General features: G+C 46.4%; 47 non-coding genes and 19 pseudogenes across 47 annotated transcripts; all 66 read right to left on the bottom strand.

Annotated features, from left to right (window-relative positions):
• Nucleotides 1–55: 55 nt before the first annotated feature.
• Nucleotides 56–174, bottom strand: LOC144416951 (5S ribosomal RNA). The gene has a single exon (XR_013472843.1). It is a non-coding gene; the product is annotated as a 5S ribosomal RNA (ribosomal RNA).
• An 81-nt stretch (nt 175–255) lies between these two features.
• Nucleotides 256–374, bottom strand: LOC144416694 (5S ribosomal RNA). Its single transcript, XR_013472587.1, has one exon. It is a non-coding gene; the product is annotated as a 5S ribosomal RNA (ribosomal RNA).
• Nucleotides 375–455: 81 nt separating this feature from the next.
• On the bottom strand, nt 456–574 carry LOC144417475 (5S ribosomal RNA; annotated as a pseudogene).
• Nucleotides 575–655: 81 nt separating this feature from the next.
• Nucleotides 656–773, bottom strand: LOC144412259 (5S ribosomal RNA; annotated as a pseudogene).
• Nucleotides 774–854: 81 nt separating this feature from the next.
• LOC144415707 (5S ribosomal RNA) lies at nt 855–973 on the bottom strand. The gene has a single exon (XR_013471600.1). It is a non-coding gene; the product is annotated as a 5S ribosomal RNA (ribosomal RNA).
• Nucleotides 974–1,054: 81 nt separating this feature from the next.
• LOC144416056 (5S ribosomal RNA) lies at nt 1,055–1,173 on the bottom strand. Its single transcript, XR_013471950.1, has one exon. It is a non-coding gene; the product is annotated as a 5S ribosomal RNA (ribosomal RNA).
• An 81-nt stretch (nt 1,174–1,254) lies between these two features.
• On the bottom strand, nt 1,255–1,373 carry LOC144415828 (5S ribosomal RNA). Its single transcript, XR_013471722.1, has one exon. It is a non-coding gene; the product is annotated as a 5S ribosomal RNA (ribosomal RNA).
• Nucleotides 1,374–1,458: 85 nt separating this feature from the next.
• LOC144416313 (5S ribosomal RNA) lies at nt 1,459–1,577 on the bottom strand. The gene has a single exon (XR_013472206.1). It is a non-coding gene; the product is annotated as a 5S ribosomal RNA (ribosomal RNA).
• Nucleotides 1,578–1,658: 81 nt separating this feature from the next.
• Nucleotides 1,659–1,777, bottom strand: LOC144415639 (5S ribosomal RNA). Its single transcript, XR_013471531.1, has one exon. It is a non-coding gene; the product is annotated as a 5S ribosomal RNA (ribosomal RNA).
• An 81-nt stretch (nt 1,778–1,858) lies between these two features.
• On the bottom strand, nt 1,859–1,977 carry LOC144416384 (5S ribosomal RNA). The gene has a single exon (XR_013472277.1). It is a non-coding gene; the product is annotated as a 5S ribosomal RNA (ribosomal RNA).
• Nucleotides 1,978–2,058: 81 nt separating this feature from the next.
• Nucleotides 2,059–2,176, bottom strand: LOC144413063 (5S ribosomal RNA; annotated as a pseudogene).
• Nucleotides 2,177–2,257: 81 nt separating this feature from the next.
• On the bottom strand, nt 2,258–2,376 carry LOC144415696 (5S ribosomal RNA). Its single transcript, XR_013471589.1, has one exon. It is a non-coding gene; the product is annotated as a 5S ribosomal RNA (ribosomal RNA).
• Nucleotides 2,377–2,457: 81 nt separating this feature from the next.
• On the bottom strand, nt 2,458–2,576 carry LOC144417250 (5S ribosomal RNA). Its single transcript, XR_013473143.1, has one exon. It is a non-coding gene; the product is annotated as a 5S ribosomal RNA (ribosomal RNA).
• Nucleotides 2,577–2,657: 81 nt separating this feature from the next.
• Nucleotides 2,658–2,776, bottom strand: LOC144415817 (5S ribosomal RNA). The gene has a single exon (XR_013471711.1). It is a non-coding gene; the product is annotated as a 5S ribosomal RNA (ribosomal RNA).
• An 81-nt stretch (nt 2,777–2,857) lies between these two features.
• LOC144418394 (5S ribosomal RNA) lies at nt 2,858–2,975 on the bottom strand (annotated as a pseudogene).
• Nucleotides 2,976–3,060: 85 nt separating this feature from the next.
• LOC144415206 (5S ribosomal RNA) lies at nt 3,061–3,179 on the bottom strand. The gene has a single exon (XR_013471098.1). It is a non-coding gene; the product is annotated as a 5S ribosomal RNA (ribosomal RNA).
• Nucleotides 3,180–3,264: 85 nt separating this feature from the next.
• Nucleotides 3,265–3,383, bottom strand: LOC144415684 (5S ribosomal RNA). The gene has a single exon (XR_013471576.1). It is a non-coding gene; the product is annotated as a 5S ribosomal RNA (ribosomal RNA).
• Nucleotides 3,384–3,464: 81 nt separating this feature from the next.
• Nucleotides 3,465–3,583, bottom strand: LOC144417813 (5S ribosomal RNA; annotated as a pseudogene).
• An 81-nt stretch (nt 3,584–3,664) lies between these two features.
• LOC144416861 (5S ribosomal RNA) lies at nt 3,665–3,783 on the bottom strand. The gene has a single exon (XR_013472754.1). It is a non-coding gene; the product is annotated as a 5S ribosomal RNA (ribosomal RNA).
• An 81-nt stretch (nt 3,784–3,864) lies between these two features.
• LOC144412851 (5S ribosomal RNA) lies at nt 3,865–3,982 on the bottom strand (annotated as a pseudogene).
• Nucleotides 3,983–4,063: 81 nt separating this feature from the next.
• LOC144415748 (5S ribosomal RNA) lies at nt 4,064–4,182 on the bottom strand. The gene has a single exon (XR_013471641.1). It is a non-coding gene; the product is annotated as a 5S ribosomal RNA (ribosomal RNA).
• An 81-nt stretch (nt 4,183–4,263) lies between these two features.
• On the bottom strand, nt 4,264–4,382 carry LOC144415827 (5S ribosomal RNA). The gene has a single exon (XR_013471721.1). It is a non-coding gene; the product is annotated as a 5S ribosomal RNA (ribosomal RNA).
• An 85-nt stretch (nt 4,383–4,467) lies between these two features.
• On the bottom strand, nt 4,468–4,586 carry LOC144416312 (5S ribosomal RNA). Its single transcript, XR_013472205.1, has one exon. It is a non-coding gene; the product is annotated as a 5S ribosomal RNA (ribosomal RNA).
• An 81-nt stretch (nt 4,587–4,667) lies between these two features.
• LOC144417430 (5S ribosomal RNA) lies at nt 4,668–4,786 on the bottom strand. Its single transcript, XR_013473323.1, has one exon. It is a non-coding gene; the product is annotated as a 5S ribosomal RNA (ribosomal RNA).
• An 81-nt stretch (nt 4,787–4,867) lies between these two features.
• On the bottom strand, nt 4,868–4,986 carry LOC144417474 (5S ribosomal RNA; annotated as a pseudogene).
• Nucleotides 4,987–5,067: 81 nt separating this feature from the next.
• Nucleotides 5,068–5,185, bottom strand: LOC144412258 (5S ribosomal RNA; annotated as a pseudogene).
• Nucleotides 5,186–5,266: 81 nt separating this feature from the next.
• LOC144415672 (5S ribosomal RNA) lies at nt 5,267–5,385 on the bottom strand. Its single transcript, XR_013471565.1, has one exon. It is a non-coding gene; the product is annotated as a 5S ribosomal RNA (ribosomal RNA).
• An 81-nt stretch (nt 5,386–5,466) lies between these two features.
• On the bottom strand, nt 5,467–5,585 carry LOC144416055 (5S ribosomal RNA). Its single transcript, XR_013471949.1, has one exon. It is a non-coding gene; the product is annotated as a 5S ribosomal RNA (ribosomal RNA).
• Nucleotides 5,586–5,666: 81 nt separating this feature from the next.
• LOC144415826 (5S ribosomal RNA) lies at nt 5,667–5,785 on the bottom strand. Its single transcript, XR_013471720.1, has one exon. It is a non-coding gene; the product is annotated as a 5S ribosomal RNA (ribosomal RNA).
• Nucleotides 5,786–5,870: 85 nt separating this feature from the next.
• On the bottom strand, nt 5,871–5,989 carry LOC144416311 (5S ribosomal RNA). Its single transcript, XR_013472204.1, has one exon. It is a non-coding gene; the product is annotated as a 5S ribosomal RNA (ribosomal RNA).
• An 81-nt stretch (nt 5,990–6,070) lies between these two features.
• On the bottom strand, nt 6,071–6,189 carry LOC144415637 (5S ribosomal RNA). Its single transcript, XR_013471529.1, has one exon. It is a non-coding gene; the product is annotated as a 5S ribosomal RNA (ribosomal RNA).
• Nucleotides 6,190–6,270: 81 nt separating this feature from the next.
• On the bottom strand, nt 6,271–6,389 carry LOC144416383 (5S ribosomal RNA). Its single transcript, XR_013472276.1, has one exon. It is a non-coding gene; the product is annotated as a 5S ribosomal RNA (ribosomal RNA).
• Nucleotides 6,390–6,470: 81 nt separating this feature from the next.
• LOC144413062 (5S ribosomal RNA) lies at nt 6,471–6,588 on the bottom strand (annotated as a pseudogene).
• Nucleotides 6,589–6,669: 81 nt separating this feature from the next.
• Nucleotides 6,670–6,788, bottom strand: LOC144415660 (5S ribosomal RNA). Its single transcript, XR_013471553.1, has one exon. It is a non-coding gene; the product is annotated as a 5S ribosomal RNA (ribosomal RNA).
• Nucleotides 6,789–6,869: 81 nt separating this feature from the next.
• LOC144417248 (5S ribosomal RNA) lies at nt 6,870–6,988 on the bottom strand. The gene has a single exon (XR_013473141.1). It is a non-coding gene; the product is annotated as a 5S ribosomal RNA (ribosomal RNA).
• An 81-nt stretch (nt 6,989–7,069) lies between these two features.
• LOC144415816 (5S ribosomal RNA) lies at nt 7,070–7,188 on the bottom strand. Its single transcript, XR_013471710.1, has one exon. It is a non-coding gene; the product is annotated as a 5S ribosomal RNA (ribosomal RNA).
• Nucleotides 7,189–7,269: 81 nt separating this feature from the next.
• LOC144417366 (5S ribosomal RNA) lies at nt 7,270–7,387 on the bottom strand. The gene has a single exon (XR_013473259.1). It is a non-coding gene; the product is annotated as a 5S ribosomal RNA (ribosomal RNA).
• Nucleotides 7,388–7,472: 85 nt separating this feature from the next.
• Nucleotides 7,473–7,591, bottom strand: LOC144415649 (5S ribosomal RNA). The gene has a single exon (XR_013471541.1). It is a non-coding gene; the product is annotated as a 5S ribosomal RNA (ribosomal RNA).
• Nucleotides 7,592–7,672: 81 nt separating this feature from the next.
• LOC144418048 (5S ribosomal RNA) lies at nt 7,673–7,791 on the bottom strand (annotated as a pseudogene).
• An 81-nt stretch (nt 7,792–7,872) lies between these two features.
• LOC144418285 (5S ribosomal RNA) lies at nt 7,873–7,991 on the bottom strand (annotated as a pseudogene).
• Nucleotides 7,992–8,072: 81 nt separating this feature from the next.
• On the bottom strand, nt 8,073–8,190 carry LOC144412850 (5S ribosomal RNA; annotated as a pseudogene).
• An 81-nt stretch (nt 8,191–8,271) lies between these two features.
• Nucleotides 8,272–8,390, bottom strand: LOC144416114 (5S ribosomal RNA). Its single transcript, XR_013472008.1, has one exon. It is a non-coding gene; the product is annotated as a 5S ribosomal RNA (ribosomal RNA).
• An 81-nt stretch (nt 8,391–8,471) lies between these two features.
• On the bottom strand, nt 8,472–8,590 carry LOC144414501 (5S ribosomal RNA). The gene has a single exon (XR_013470391.1). It is a non-coding gene; the product is annotated as a 5S ribosomal RNA (ribosomal RNA).
• Nucleotides 8,591–8,675: 85 nt separating this feature from the next.
• Nucleotides 8,676–8,784, bottom strand: LOC144412980 (5S ribosomal RNA; annotated as a pseudogene).
• An 81-nt stretch (nt 8,785–8,865) lies between these two features.
• LOC144415638 (5S ribosomal RNA) lies at nt 8,866–8,984 on the bottom strand. The gene has a single exon (XR_013471530.1). It is a non-coding gene; the product is annotated as a 5S ribosomal RNA (ribosomal RNA).
• Nucleotides 8,985–9,065: 81 nt separating this feature from the next.
• Nucleotides 9,066–9,184, bottom strand: LOC144415626 (5S ribosomal RNA). The gene has a single exon (XR_013471518.1). It is a non-coding gene; the product is annotated as a 5S ribosomal RNA (ribosomal RNA).
• An 85-nt stretch (nt 9,185–9,269) lies between these two features.
• LOC144412733 (5S ribosomal RNA) lies at nt 9,270–9,378 on the bottom strand (annotated as a pseudogene).
• An 81-nt stretch (nt 9,379–9,459) lies between these two features.
• LOC144415615 (5S ribosomal RNA) lies at nt 9,460–9,578 on the bottom strand. The gene has a single exon (XR_013471507.1). It is a non-coding gene; the product is annotated as a 5S ribosomal RNA (ribosomal RNA).
• An 81-nt stretch (nt 9,579–9,659) lies between these two features.
• LOC144415636 (5S ribosomal RNA) lies at nt 9,660–9,778 on the bottom strand. Its single transcript, XR_013471528.1, has one exon. It is a non-coding gene; the product is annotated as a 5S ribosomal RNA (ribosomal RNA).
• Nucleotides 9,779–9,859: 81 nt separating this feature from the next.
• Nucleotides 9,860–9,978, bottom strand: LOC144417259 (5S ribosomal RNA). Its single transcript, XR_013473151.1, has one exon. It is a non-coding gene; the product is annotated as a 5S ribosomal RNA (ribosomal RNA).
• Nucleotides 9,979–10,063: 85 nt separating this feature from the next.
• Nucleotides 10,064–10,182, bottom strand: LOC144414830 (5S ribosomal RNA). The gene has a single exon (XR_013470720.1). It is a non-coding gene; the product is annotated as a 5S ribosomal RNA (ribosomal RNA).
• An 85-nt stretch (nt 10,183–10,267) lies between these two features.
• LOC144416126 (5S ribosomal RNA) lies at nt 10,268–10,386 on the bottom strand. The gene has a single exon (XR_013472020.1). It is a non-coding gene; the product is annotated as a 5S ribosomal RNA (ribosomal RNA).
• Nucleotides 10,387–10,467: 81 nt separating this feature from the next.
• Nucleotides 10,468–10,586, bottom strand: LOC144417399 (5S ribosomal RNA). The gene has a single exon (XR_013473292.1). It is a non-coding gene; the product is annotated as a 5S ribosomal RNA (ribosomal RNA).
• Nucleotides 10,587–10,667: 81 nt separating this feature from the next.
• Nucleotides 10,668–10,786, bottom strand: LOC144417662 (5S ribosomal RNA; annotated as a pseudogene).
• An 81-nt stretch (nt 10,787–10,867) lies between these two features.
• Nucleotides 10,868–10,985, bottom strand: LOC144412282 (5S ribosomal RNA; annotated as a pseudogene).
• Nucleotides 10,986–11,066: 81 nt separating this feature from the next.
• LOC144414677 (5S ribosomal RNA) lies at nt 11,067–11,185 on the bottom strand. Its single transcript, XR_013470567.1, has one exon. It is a non-coding gene; the product is annotated as a 5S ribosomal RNA (ribosomal RNA).
• Nucleotides 11,186–11,266: 81 nt separating this feature from the next.
• LOC144415604 (5S ribosomal RNA) lies at nt 11,267–11,385 on the bottom strand. Its single transcript, XR_013471496.1, has one exon. It is a non-coding gene; the product is annotated as a 5S ribosomal RNA (ribosomal RNA).
• Nucleotides 11,386–11,470: 85 nt separating this feature from the next.
• LOC144412849 (5S ribosomal RNA) lies at nt 11,471–11,579 on the bottom strand (annotated as a pseudogene).
• An 81-nt stretch (nt 11,580–11,660) lies between these two features.
• LOC144416277 (5S ribosomal RNA) lies at nt 11,661–11,779 on the bottom strand. The gene has a single exon (XR_013472170.1). It is a non-coding gene; the product is annotated as a 5S ribosomal RNA (ribosomal RNA).
• An 81-nt stretch (nt 11,780–11,860) lies between these two features.
• LOC144417205 (5S ribosomal RNA) lies at nt 11,861–11,979 on the bottom strand. The gene has a single exon (XR_013473098.1). It is a non-coding gene; the product is annotated as a 5S ribosomal RNA (ribosomal RNA).
• Nucleotides 11,980–12,060: 81 nt separating this feature from the next.
• Nucleotides 12,061–12,179, bottom strand: LOC144418194 (5S ribosomal RNA; annotated as a pseudogene).
• Nucleotides 12,180–12,260: 81 nt separating this feature from the next.
• Nucleotides 12,261–12,379, bottom strand: LOC144414393 (5S ribosomal RNA). Its single transcript, XR_013470283.1, has one exon. It is a non-coding gene; the product is annotated as a 5S ribosomal RNA (ribosomal RNA).
• Nucleotides 12,380–12,460: 81 nt separating this feature from the next.
• Nucleotides 12,461–12,579, bottom strand: LOC144415593 (5S ribosomal RNA). Its single transcript, XR_013471485.1, has one exon. It is a non-coding gene; the product is annotated as a 5S ribosomal RNA (ribosomal RNA).
• An 85-nt stretch (nt 12,580–12,664) lies between these two features.
• On the bottom strand, nt 12,665–12,773 carry LOC144412847 (5S ribosomal RNA; annotated as a pseudogene).
• Nucleotides 12,774–12,854: 81 nt separating this feature from the next.
• On the bottom strand, nt 12,855–12,973 carry LOC144416276 (5S ribosomal RNA). The gene has a single exon (XR_013472169.1). It is a non-coding gene; the product is annotated as a 5S ribosomal RNA (ribosomal RNA).
• An 81-nt stretch (nt 12,974–13,054) lies between these two features.
• LOC144416172 (5S ribosomal RNA) lies at nt 13,055–13,173 on the bottom strand. Its single transcript, XR_013472066.1, has one exon. It is a non-coding gene; the product is annotated as a 5S ribosomal RNA (ribosomal RNA).
• Nucleotides 13,174–13,194: the final 21 nt, after the last annotated feature.

Here is a 13,194-nt window from a genome sequence, read left to right as displayed (position 1 = left end):
ATTTTGCAGTTGTTAGAAAACAGAGAAAAAACGAATGGAACGGCGACGAAAAAAAAGCCTACGACACTCGGTATTCCCAGCCGGTCACCCATGCAAGTACTAACCGAGCCCGACATTGTTTAACTTCCGGGATCGAACGAGATCGGGTGCATTCAACGTGGTATGGTTGTAGGCAATAAAGTAGTAGTCTATTCGGCTATTTGTATTTCGCAGTTGTTGGAAAACAGAGCAAAATCGAATGAAACGGCGACGAAAAGCCTACGACACTCGGTATTCACAGCCGGTCACCCATGCAAGTACTAACCGAGCCCGACATTGCTTAACTTCCGAGATCGAACGAGATCGGGTGCATTCACCGTGGTATGGTTGTAGGCGATAAAGTAGTAGTCTATTCGGCTATTTGTATTTCGCAGTTGTTAGAAAACAGAGCAAAATCGAATGAAACGGCGACGAAAAGCCTACGACACTCGGTATTCCCAGCCGGTCACCCATGCAAGTACTAACCAAGCCCGACATTGCTTAACTTCCGAGATCGAACAAGATCGGGAGCATTTAACGTGGTATGGTTGTAGGCGATAAAGTAGTAGTCTATTCTGCTATTTGTATTTCGCAGTTGTTAGAAAACACAGGAAAATCGAATGAAACGACGACGAAAAGCTTACGACACTCGGTATTCCCAGCCTGTCACCCATGCAAGTACTAACCGAACCCGACATTGCTTAACTTCCGAGATCGACGGGATCGGGTGCATTCAACGTGGTATGGTTGTAGGCGATAAAGTAGTAGTCTATTCTGCTATTTGTATTTCGCAGTTGTTGGAAAACAGAGCAAAATCGAATGAAACGGCGACGAAAAGCCTACGACACTCGGTATTCCCAGCCGGTCACCCATGCAAGTACTAACCGAGCCCGACATTGCTTAACTTCCGAGATCGAACGAGATCGGGTGCATTCAACGTGGTATGGTTGTAGGCGATAAAGTAGTAGTCTATTCGGCTATTTGTATTTCGCAGTTGTTGGAAAACAGAGCAAAATCGAATGAAACGGCGACGAAAAGCCTACGACACTCGGTATGCCCAGCCGGTCACCCATGCAAGTACTAACCGAGCCCGACATTGCTTAACTTCCGAGATCGAACGAGATCGGGTGCATTCAACGTGGTATGGTTGTAGGCGATAAAGTAGTAGTCTATTCGGCTATTTGTATTTTGCAGTTGTTGGAAAACAGAGCAAAATCGAATGAAGAGGCGACGAAAAGCCTACGACACTCGGTATTCCCAGCCGGTCACCCATGCGAGTACTAACCGAGCCCGACATTGCTTAACTTCCGAGATCGAACGAGATCGGGTGCATTCAACGTGGTATGGTTGTAGTCGATAAAGTAGTAGCCTGTTCTGCTATTTGTATTTTGCAGTTGTTAGAAAACAGAGAAAAAACGAATGGAACGGCGACGAAAAAAAAGCCTACGACACTCGGTATTCCCAGCCGGTCACCCATGCAAGTACTAACCGAGCCCGACATTGCTTAACTTCCGGGATCGAACGAGATCGGGTGCATTCAACGTGGTATGGTTGTAGGCAATAAAGTAGTAGTCTATTCGGCTATTTGTATTTCGCAGTTGTTGGAAAACAGAGCAAAATCGAATGAAACGGCGACGAAAAGCCTACGACACTCGGTATTCCCAGCCGGTCACCCATGCAAGTACTAACCGAGCCCGACATTGCTTAACTTCCGAGATCGAACGAGATCGGGTGCATTCACCGTGGTATGGTTGTAGGCGATAAAGTAGTAGTCTATTCGGCTATTTGTATTTCGCAGTTGTTAGAAAACAGAGCAAAATCGAATGAAACGGCGACGAAAAGCCTACGACACTCGGTATTCCCAGCCGGTCACCCATGCAAGTACTAACCAAGCCCGACATTGCTTAACTTCCGAGATCGAACAAGATCGGGAGCATTCAACGTGGTATGGTTGTAGGCGATAAAGTAGTAGTCTATTCTGCTATTTGTATTTCGCAGTTGTTAGAAAACACAGGAAAATCGAATGAAACGACGACGAAAAGCTTACGACACTCGGTATTCCCAGCCTGTCACCCATGCAAGAACTAACCGAACCCGACATTGCTTAACTTCCGAGATCGACGAAATCGGGTGCATTCAACGTGGTATGGTTGTAGGCGATAAAGTAGTAGTCTATTCTGCTATTTGTATTTCGCAGTTGTTGGAAAACAGAGCAAAATCGAATGAAACGGCGACGAAAAGCCTACGACACTCGGTATTCCCAGCCGGTCACCCATGCAAGTACTAACCGAGCCCGACATTGCTTAACTTCCGAGATCGAACGAGATCGGGTGCATTCAACGTGGTATGGTTGTAGGCGATAAAGTAGTAGTCTATTCGGCTATTTGTATTTCGCAGTTGTTGGAAAACAGAGCAAAATCGAATGAAACGGCGACGAAAAGCCTACGACACTCGGTATTCCCAGCCGGTCACCCATGCAACTACTAACCGAGCCCGACATTGCTTAACTTCAGAGATCGAACGAGATCGGGTGCATTCAACGTGGTATGGTTGTAGGCGATAAAGTAGTAGTCTATTCGTCTATTTGTATTTTGCAGTTGTTGGAAAACAGAGCAAAATCGAATGAAACGGCGACGAAAAGCCTACGACACTCGGTATTCCCAGCCGGTCACCCATGCAAGTATTAACCGAGCCCGACATTGCTTAACTTCCGAGATCGAACGAGATCGGGTGCATTCAACGTGGTATGGTTGTAGGCGATAAAGTAGTAGTCTATTCGGCTATTTGTATTTCGCAGTTGTTGGAAAACAGAGCAAAATCGAATGAAGCGGCGACGAAGAGCCTACGACACTCGGTATTCCCACCGGTCACCCATGCAAGTACTAACCGAGCCCGACATTGCTTAACTTCCGAGATCGAACGATATCGGGTGCATTCAACGTGGTATGGTTGTAGTCGATAAAGTAGTAGTCTGTTCTGTTATTTGTATTTTGCAGTTGTTAGAAAACAGAGAAAAAACGAATGGAACGGCGACGAAAGAAAAGCCTACGACACTCGGTATTCCCAGCCGGTCACCCATGCAAGTACTAACCGAGCCCGACATTGCTTAACTTCCGAGATCGAACGAGATCGGGTGCATTCAACGTGGTATGGTTGTAGTCGATAAAGTAGTAGTCTGTTCTGCTATTTGTATTTTGCAGTTGTTAGAAAACAGAGAAAAAACGAATGGAACGGCGACGAAAAAAAAGCCTACGACACTCGGTATTCCCAGCCGGTCACCCATGCAAGTACTAACCGAGCCCGACATTGCTTAACTTCCGAGATCGAACGAGATCGGGTGCATTCAACGTGGTATGGTTGTAGGCAATAAAGTAGTAGTCTATTCGGCTATTTGTATTTCGCAGTTGTTAGAAAACAGAGCAAAATCGAATGAAACGGCGACAAAAAGCCTACGACACTCGGTATTCCCAGCCGATCACACATGCAAGTACTAACCGAGCCCGACATTGCTTAACTTCCGAGATCGAACGAGATCAGGTGCATTCACCGTGGTATGGTTGTAGGCGATAAAGTAGTAGTCTATTCGGCTATTTGTATTTCGCAGTTGTTAGAAAACAGAGCAAAATCGAATGAAACGGCGACAAAAAGCCTACGACACTCGGTATTCCCAGCCGATCACCCATGCAAGTACTAACCAAGCCCGACATTGCTTAACTTCCGAGATCGAACAAGATCGGGTGCATTCAACGTGGTATGGTTGTAGGCGATAAAGTAGTAGTCTATTCGGCTATTTGTATTTCGCAGTTGTTAGAAAACACAGCAAAATCGAATGAAACGACGACGAAAAGCTTACGACACTCCGTATTCCCAGCCGGTCACCCATGCAAGTACTAACCGAACCCGACTATGCTTAACTTCCGAGATCGACGAGATCGGGTGCATTCAAGGTGGTATGGTTGTAGGCGATAAAGTAGTAGTCTATTCGGCTATTTGTATTTTGCAATTGTTAGAAAACAGAGCAAAATCGAATGAAACGGCGACGAAAAGCCTACGACACTCGGTATTCCCAGCCGGTCACCCATGCAAGTACTAACCGAGCCCGACATTACTTAACTTCCGAGATCGAACGAGATCGGGTGCATTCAACGTGGTATGATTGTAGGCGATAAAGTAGTAGTCTATTCGGCTATTTGTATTTTGCAGTTGTTGGAAAACAGAGCAAAATCGAATGAAGAGGCGACGAAAAGCCTACGACACTCGGTATTCCCAGCCGGTCACCCATGCGAGTACTAACCGAGCCCGACATTGCTTAACTTCCGAGATCGAACGAGATCGGGTGCATTCAACGTGGTATGGTTGTAGTCGATAAAGTAGTAGCCTGTTCTGCTATTTGTATTTTGCAGTTGTTAGAAAACAGAGAAAAAACGAATGGAACGGCGACGAAAAAAAAGCCTACGACACTCGGTATTCCCAGCCGGTCACCCATGCAAGTACTAACCGAGCCCGACATTGCTTAACTTCCGGGATCGAACGAGATCGGGTGCATTCAACGTGGTATGGTTGTAGGCAATAAAGTAGTAGTCTATTCGGCTACTTGTATTTCGCAGTTGTTGGAAAACAGAGCAAAATCGAATGAAACGGCGACGAAAAGCCTACGACACTCGGTATTCACAGCCGGTCACCCATGCAAGTACTAACCGAGCCCGACATTGCTTAACTTCCGAGATCGAACGAAATCGGGTGCATTCACCGTGGTATGGTTGTAGGCGATAAAGTAGTAGTCTATTCGGCTATTTGTATTTCGCAGTTGTTAGAAAACAGAGCAAAATCGAATGAAACGGCGACGAAAAGCCTACGACACTCGGTATTCCCAGCCGGTCACCCATGCAAGTACTAACCAAGCCCGACATTGCTTAACTTCCGAGATCGAACAAGATCGGGAGCATTTAACGTGGTATGGTTGTAGGCGATAAAGTAGTAGTCTATTCTGCTATTTGTATTTCGCAGTTGTTAGAAAACACAGGAAAATCGAATGAAACGACGACGAAAAGCTTACGACACTCGGTATTCCCAGCCTGTCACCCATGCAAGTACTAACCGAACCCGACATTGCTTAACTTCCGAGATCGACGGGATCGGGTGCATTCAACGTGGTATGGTTGTAGGCGATAAAGTAGTAGTCTATTCTGCTATTTGTATTTCGCAGTTGTTGGAAAACAGAGCAAAATCGAATGAAACGGCGACGAAAAGCCTACGACACTCGGTATTCCCAGCCGGTCACCCATGCAAGTACTAACCGAGCCCGACATTGCTTAACTTCCGAGATCGAACGAGATCGGGTGCATTCAACGTGGTATGGTTGTAGGCGATAAAGTAGTAGTCTATTCGGCTATTTGTATTTCGCAGTTGTTGGAAAACAGAGCAAAATCGAATGAAACGGCGACGAAAAGCCTACGACACTCGGTATGCCCAGCCGGTCACCCATGCAAGTACTAACCGAGCCCGACATTGCTTAACTTCCGAGATCGAACGAGATCGGGTGCATTCAACGTGGTATGGTTGTAGGCGATAAAGTAGTAGTCTATTCGGCTATTTGTATTTTGCAGTTGTTGGAAAACAGAGCAAAATCGAATGAAGAGGCGACGAAAAGCCTACGACACTCGGTATTCCCAGCCGGTCACCCATGCGAGTACTAACCGAGCCCGACATTGCTTAACTTCCGAGATCGAACGAGATCGGGTGCATTCAACGTGGTATGGTTGTAGTCGATAAAGTAGTAGCCTGTTCTGCTATTTGTATTTTGCAGTTGTTAGAAAACAGAGAAAAAACGAATGGAACGGCGACGAAAAAAAAGCCTACGACACTCGGTATTCCCAGCCGGTCACCCATGCAAGTACTAACCGAGCCCGACATTGCTTAACTTCCGGGATCGAACGAGATCGGGTGCATTCAACGTGGTATGGTTGTAGGCAATAAAGTAGTAGTCTATTCGGCTATTTGTATTTCGCAGTTGTTGGAAAACAGAGCAAAATCGAATGAAACGGCGACGAAAAGCCTACGACACTCGGTATTCCCAGCCGGTCACCCATGCAAGTACTAACCGAGCCCGACATTGCTTAACTTCCGAGATCGAACGAGATCGGGTGCATTCACCGTGGTATGGTTGTAGGCGATAAAGTAGTAGTCTATTCGGCTATTTGTATTTCGCAGTTGTTAGAAAACAGAGCAAAATCGAATGAAACGGCGACGAAAAGCCTACGACACTCGGTATTCCCAGCCGGTCACCCATGCAAGTACTAACCAAGCCCGACATTGCTTAACTTCCGAGATCGAACAAGATCGGGAGCATTCAACGTGGTATGGTTGTAGGCGATAAAGTAGTAGTCTATTCTGCTATTTGTATTTCGCAGTTGTTAGAAAACACAGGAAAATCGAATGAAACGACGACGAAAAGCTTACGACACTCGGTATTCCCAGCCTGTCACCCATGCAAGAACTAACCGAACCCGACATTGCTTAACTTCCGAGATCGACGAAATCGGGTGCATTCAACGTGGTATGGTTGTAGGCGATAAAGTAGTAGTCTATTCTGCTATTTGTATTTCGCAGTTGTTGGAAAACAGAGCAAAATCGAATGAAACGGCGACGAAAAGCCTACGACACTCGGTATTCCCAGCCGGTCACCCATGCAAGTACTAACCGAGCCCGACATTGCTTAACTTCCGAGATCGAACGAGATCGGGTGCATTCAACGTGGTATGGTTGTAGGCGATAAAGTAGTAGTCTATTCGGCTATTTGTATTTCGCAGTTGTTGGAAAACAGAGCAAAATCGAATAAAACGGCGACGAAAAGCCTACGACACTCGGTATTCCCAGCCGGTCACCCATGCAACTACTAACCGAGCCCGACATTGCTTAACTTCAGAGATCGAACGAGATCGGGTGCATTCAACGTGGTATGGTTGTAGGCGATAAAGTAGTAGTCTATTCGTCTATTTGTATTTTGCAGTTGTTGGAAAACAGAGCAAAATCGAATGAAACGGCGACGAAAAGCCTACGACACTCGGTATTCCCAGCCGGTCACCCATGCAAGTATTAACCGAGCCCGACATTGCTTAACTTCCGAGATCGAACGAGATCGGGTGCATTCAACGTGGTATGGTTGTAGGCGATAAAGTAGTAGTCTATTCGGCTATTTGTATTTCGCAGTTGTTGGAAAACAGAGCAAAATCGAATGAAGCGGCGACGAAGAGCCTACGACACTCGGTATTCCCACCGGTCACCCATGCAAGTACTAACCGAGCCCGACATTGCTTAACTTCCGAGATCGAACGAGATCGGGTGCATTCAACGTGGTATGGTTGTAGTCGATAAAGTAGTAGTCTGTTCTGCTATTTGTATTTTGCAGTTGTTAGAAAACCGAGAAAAAACGAATGGAACGGCGACGAAAAAAAAGCCTACGACACTCGGTATTCCCAGCCGGTCACCCATGCAAGTACTAACCGAGCCCGACATTGCTTAACTTCCGAGATCGAACGAGATCGGGTGCATTCAACGTGGTATGGTTGTAGGCAATAAAGTAGTAGTCTATTCGGCTATTTGTATTTCGCAGTTGTTAGAAAACAGAGCAAAATCGAATGAAACGGCGACGAAAAGCCTACGACACTCGGTATTCCCAGCCGGTCACACATGCAAGTACTAACCGAGCCCGACATTGCTTAACTTCCGAGATCGAACGAGATCAGGTGCATTCACCGTGGTATGGTTGTAGGCGATAAAGTAGTAGTCTATTCGGCTATTTGTATTTCGCAGTTGTTAGAAAACAGAGCAAAATCGAATGAAACGGCGACAAAAAGCCTACGACACTCGGTATTCCCAGCCGATCACCCATGCAAGTACTAACCAAGCCCGACATTGCTTAACTTCCGAGATCGAACAAGATGGGGTGCATTCAACGTGGTATGGTTGTAGGCGATAAAGTAGTAGTCTATTCGGCTATTTGTATTTCGCAGTTGTTAGAAAACACAGCAAAATCGAATGAAACGACGACGAAAAGCTTACGACACTCCGTATTCCCAGCCGGTCACCCATGCAAGTACTAACCGAACCCGACTATGCTTAACTTCCGAGATCGACGAGATCGGGTGCATTCAAGGTGGTATGGTTGTAGGCGATAAAGTAGTAGTCTATTCGGCTATTTGTATTTCGCAATTGTTAGAAAACAGAGCAAAATCGAATGAAACGGCGACGAAAAGCCTACGGCACTCGGTATTCCCAGCCGGTCACCCAAGCAAGTACTAACCGAGCCCGACATTGCTTAACTTCCGAGATCGAACGAGATCGGGTGCATTCAACGTGGTATGGTTGTAGGCGATAAAGTAGTAGTCTATTCGGCTATTTGTATTTCGCAGTTGTTGGAAAACAGAGCAAAATCGAATGAAAGGGCGACGAAAAGCCTACGACACTCGGTATTCCCAGCCGGTCACCCATGAAAGTACTAACCGAGCCCGACATTGCTTAACTTCCGAGATCGAACGAGATCGGGTGCATTCAACGTGGTATGGTTGTAGGCGATAAAGTAGTAGTCTATTCGGCTATTTGTATTTCGCAGTTGTTGGAAAACAGAGCAAAAACGAATGGAACGGCGACGAAAAAAAAGCATACGACACTCGGTATTCCCAGCCGGTCACCCATGCAAGTACTAACCGAGCCCGACATTGCTTAACTTACGAGATCGGGTGCATTCAACGTGGTATGGTTGTAGGCGATAAAGTAGTAGTCTATTCGGCTATTTGTATATCGTAGTTGTTGGAAAACAGAGCAAAATCGAATGAAACGGCGACAAAAAGCCTACGACACTCGGTATTCCCAGCCGGTCACCCATGCAAGTACTAACCGAGCCCGACATTGCTTAACTTCCGAGATCGAACGAGATCGGGTGCATTCAACGTGGTATGGTTGTAGGCGATAAAGCAGTAGTCTATTCGGCTATTTGTATTTCGCAGTTGTTGGAAAACAGAGCAAAATCGAATGAAACGGCGACGAAAAGCCTACGACACTCGGTATTCCCAGCCGGTCACCCATGCAAGTACTAACCGAGCCCGACATTGCTTAACTTCCGAGATCGAACGAGATCGGGTGCATTCAACGTGGTATGGTTGTAGGCGATAAAGTAGTAGTCTATTCGGCTATTTGTATTTCGCAGTTGTTGGAAAACAGAGCAAAAACGAATGGAACGGCGACGAAAAAAAAGCCTACGACACTCGGTATTCCCAGCCGGTCACCCATGCAAGTACTAACCGAGCCCGACATTGCTTAACTTACGAGATCGGGTGCATTCAACGTGGTATGGTTGTAGGCGATAAAGTAGTAGTCTATTCGGCTATTTGTATATCGTAGTTGTTGGAAAACAGAGCAAAATCGAATGAAACGGCGACGAAAAGCCTACGACACTCGGTATTCCCAGCCGGTCACCCATGCAAGTACTAACCGAGCCCGACATTGCTTAACTTCCGAGATCGAACGAGATCGGGTGCATTCAACGTGGTATGGTTGTAGGCGATAAAGCAGTAGTCTATTCGGCTATTTGTATTTCGCAGTTGTTGGAAAACAGAGCAAAATCGAATGAAACGGCGTGGAAAAGCCTACGACACTCGGTATTCCCAGCCGGTCACCCATGCAAGTACTAACCGAGCCCGACATTGCTTAACTTCCGAGATCGAACGAGATCGGGTGCATTCACCGTGGTATGGTTGTAGGCGATAAAGTAGTAGTCTATTCGGCTATTTGTATTTCGCAGTTGTTGGAAAACAGAGCAAAATCGATTGAAGCGGCGACGAAAAGCCTACGACACTCGGTATTCCCAGCCGGTCACCCATGCAAGTACTAACCGAGCCCGACATTGCTCAACTTCCGAGATCGAACGAGATCGGGTGCATTCAACGTGGTATGGTTGTAGTCGATAAAGTAGTAGTCTGTTCTGCTATTTGTATTTTGCAGTTGTTAAAAAACAGAGAAAAAACGAATGGAACGGCGACGAAAGAAAAGCCTACGACACTCGGTATTCCCAGCCGGTCACCCATGCAAGTACTAACCGAGCCCAACATTGCTTAACTTCCGAGATCGAACGAGATCGGGTGCATTCAACGTGGTATGGTTGTAGTCGATAAAGTAGTAGTCTGTTCTGCTATTTGTATTTTGCAGTTGTTAGAAAACAGAGAAAAAACGAATGGAACGGCGACGAAAAAAAAGCCTACGACACTCGGTATTCCCAGCCGGTCACCCATGCAAGTACTAACCGAGCCCGACATTGCTTAACTTCAGAGATCGAACGAGATCGGGTGCATTCAACGTGGTATGGTTGTAGGCAATAAAGTAGTAGTCTATTCGGCTATTTGTATTTCGCAGTTGTTAGAAAACAGAGCAAAATCGGATGAAACGGCGACGAAAAGCCTACGACACTCGGTATTCCCAGCCGGTCACCCATGCAAGTACTAACCGAGCCCGACATTGCTCAACTTCCGAGATCGAACGAGATCGGGTGCATTCACCGTGGTATGGTTGTAGGCGATAAAGTAGTAGTCTATTCGGCTATTTGTATTTCGCAGTTGTTAGAAAACAGAGCAAAATCGAATGAAACGACGACAAAAAGCCTACGACACTCGGTATTCCCAGCCGGTCACCCATGCAAGTACTAACCAAGCCCGACATTGCTTAACTTCCGAGATCGAACAAGATAGGGTGCATTCAACGTGGTATGGTTGTAGGCGATAAAGTAGTAGTCTATTCGGCTATTTGTATTTCGCAGTTGTTAGAAAATACAGCAAAATCGAATGAAACGACGACGAAAAGCTTACGACACTCGGTATTCCCAGCCGGTCACCCACGCAAGTACTAACCGAACCCGACATTTCTTAACTTCCGAGATCGACGAGATCGGGTGCATTCAACGTGGTATGGTTGTAGGCGATAAAGTAGTAGTCTATTCGGCTATTTGTATTTTGCAATTGTTAGAAAACAGAGCAAAATCGAATGAAACGGCGACGAAAAGCCTACGACACTCGGTATTCCCAGCCGGTCACCCAAGCAAGTACTAACCGAGCCCGACATTGCTTAACTTCCGAGATCGAACGAGATCGGGTGCATCCAACGTGGTATGGTTGTAGGCGATAAAGTAGTAGTCTATTCGGCTATTTGTATTTCGCAGTTGTTGGAAAACAGAGCAAAATCGAATGAAACGGCGACGAAAAGCCTACGACACTCGGTATTCCCAGCCGGTCACCCATGCAAGTACTAACCGAGCCCGACATTGCTTAACTTCCGAGATCGAACGAGATCGGGTGCATTCAACGTGGTATGGTTGTAGGCGAAAAAATAGTAGTCCATTCGGCTATTTGTATTTCGCAGTTGTTGGAAAACAGAGCAAAAACGAATGGAACGGCGACGAAAAAAAAGCCTACGACACTCGGTATTCCCAGCCGGTCACCCATGCAGGTACTAACCGAGCCCGACATTGCTTAACTTACGAGATCGGGTGCATTCAACGTGGTATGGTTGTAGGCAATAAAGTAGTAGTCTATTCGGCTATTTGTATATCGCAGTTGTTGGAAAACAGAGCAAAATCGAATGAAACGGCGACAAAAAGCCTACGACACTCGGTATTCCCAGCCGGTCACTCATGCAAGTACTAACCGAGCCCGACATTGCTTAACTTCCGAGATCGAACGAGATCGGGTGCATTCAACGTGGTATGGTTGTAGGCGATAAAACAGTAGTCTATTCGGCTATTTGTATTTCGCATTTGTTGGAAAACAGAGCAAAATCGAATGAAACGGCGACGAAAAGCCTACGACACTCGGTATTCCCAGCCGGTCACCCATGCAAGTACTAACCGAGCTCGACATTGCTTAACTCCCGAGATCGAACGAGATCGGGTGCATTCAACGTGGTATGGTTGTAGGCGATAAAGGAGTAGTCTATTCGGCTATTTGTATTTCGCAGTTGTTGGAAAACAGAGCAAAATCGAATGAAACGGCGACGAAAAGCCTACGACACTCGGTATTCCCAGCCGGTCACCCAAGCAAGTACTAACCGAGCCCGACATTGCTTAACTTCCGAGATCGAACGATAACGGGTGCATTCAACGTGGTATGGTTGTAGGCGATAAAGTAGTAGTCTATTCGGTTATTTGTATTTCGCAGTTGTTGGAAAACAGAGCAAAATCGAATGAAACGGCGACGAAAAGCCTACGACACTCGGTATTCCCAGCCGGTCACCCATGCAAGTACTAACCGAGCCCGACATTGCTTAACTTCCGAGATCGAACGAGATCGGGTGCATCCAACGTGGTATGGTTGTAGGCGATAAAGTAGTAGTCTATTCGGCTATTTGTATTTCGCAGTTGTTGGAAAACAGAGCAAAATCGAATGAAACGGCGACGAAAAGCCTACGACACTCGGTATTCCCAGCCGGTCACCCATGCAAGTACTAACCGAGCCCGACATTGCTTAACTTCCGAGATCGAACGAGATCGGGTGCATTCAACGTGGTATGGTTGTAGGCGAAAAAGTAGTAGTCCATTCGGCTATTTGTATTTCGCAGTTGTTGGAAAACAGAGCAAAAACGAATGGAACGGCGACGAAAAAAAAGCCTACGACACTCGGTATTCCCAGCCGGTCACCCATGCAGGTACTAACCGAGCCCGACATTGCTTAACTTACGAGATCGGGTGCATTCAACGTGGTATGGTTGTAGGCAATAAAGTAGTAGTCTATTCGGCTATTTGTATATCGCAGTTGTTGGAAAACAGAGCAAAATCGAATGAAACGGCGACAAAAAGCCTACGACACTCGGTATTCCCAGCCGGTCACTCATGCAAGTACTAACCGAGCCCGACATTGCTTAACTTCCGAGATCGAACGAGATCGGGTGCATTCAACGTGGTATGGTTGTAGGCGATAAAACAGTAGTCTATTCGGCTATTTGTATTTCGCAGTTGTTGGAAAACAGAGCAAAATCGAATGAAACGGCGACGAAAAGCCTACGACACTCGGTATTCCCAGCCGGTCACCCATGCAAGTACTAACCGAGCTCGACATTGCTTAACTTCCGAGATCGAACGAGATCGGGTGCATTCAACGTGGTATGGTTGTAGGCGATAAAGGAGTAGTCTATTCG

This window comes from Styela clava, chromosome 15 (genome assembly GCF_964204865.1).
Source record: "Styela clava chromosome 15, kaStyClav1.hap1.2, whole genome shotgun sequence".
Classification (NCBI taxonomy): Eukaryota; Metazoa; Chordata; class Ascidiacea; order Stolidobranchia; family Styelidae; genus Styela; species Styela clava.
The sequence above is the reverse complement of the archived record's forward strand: the minus strand, read 5'-3'. Positions and strand labels throughout refer to the sequence as shown.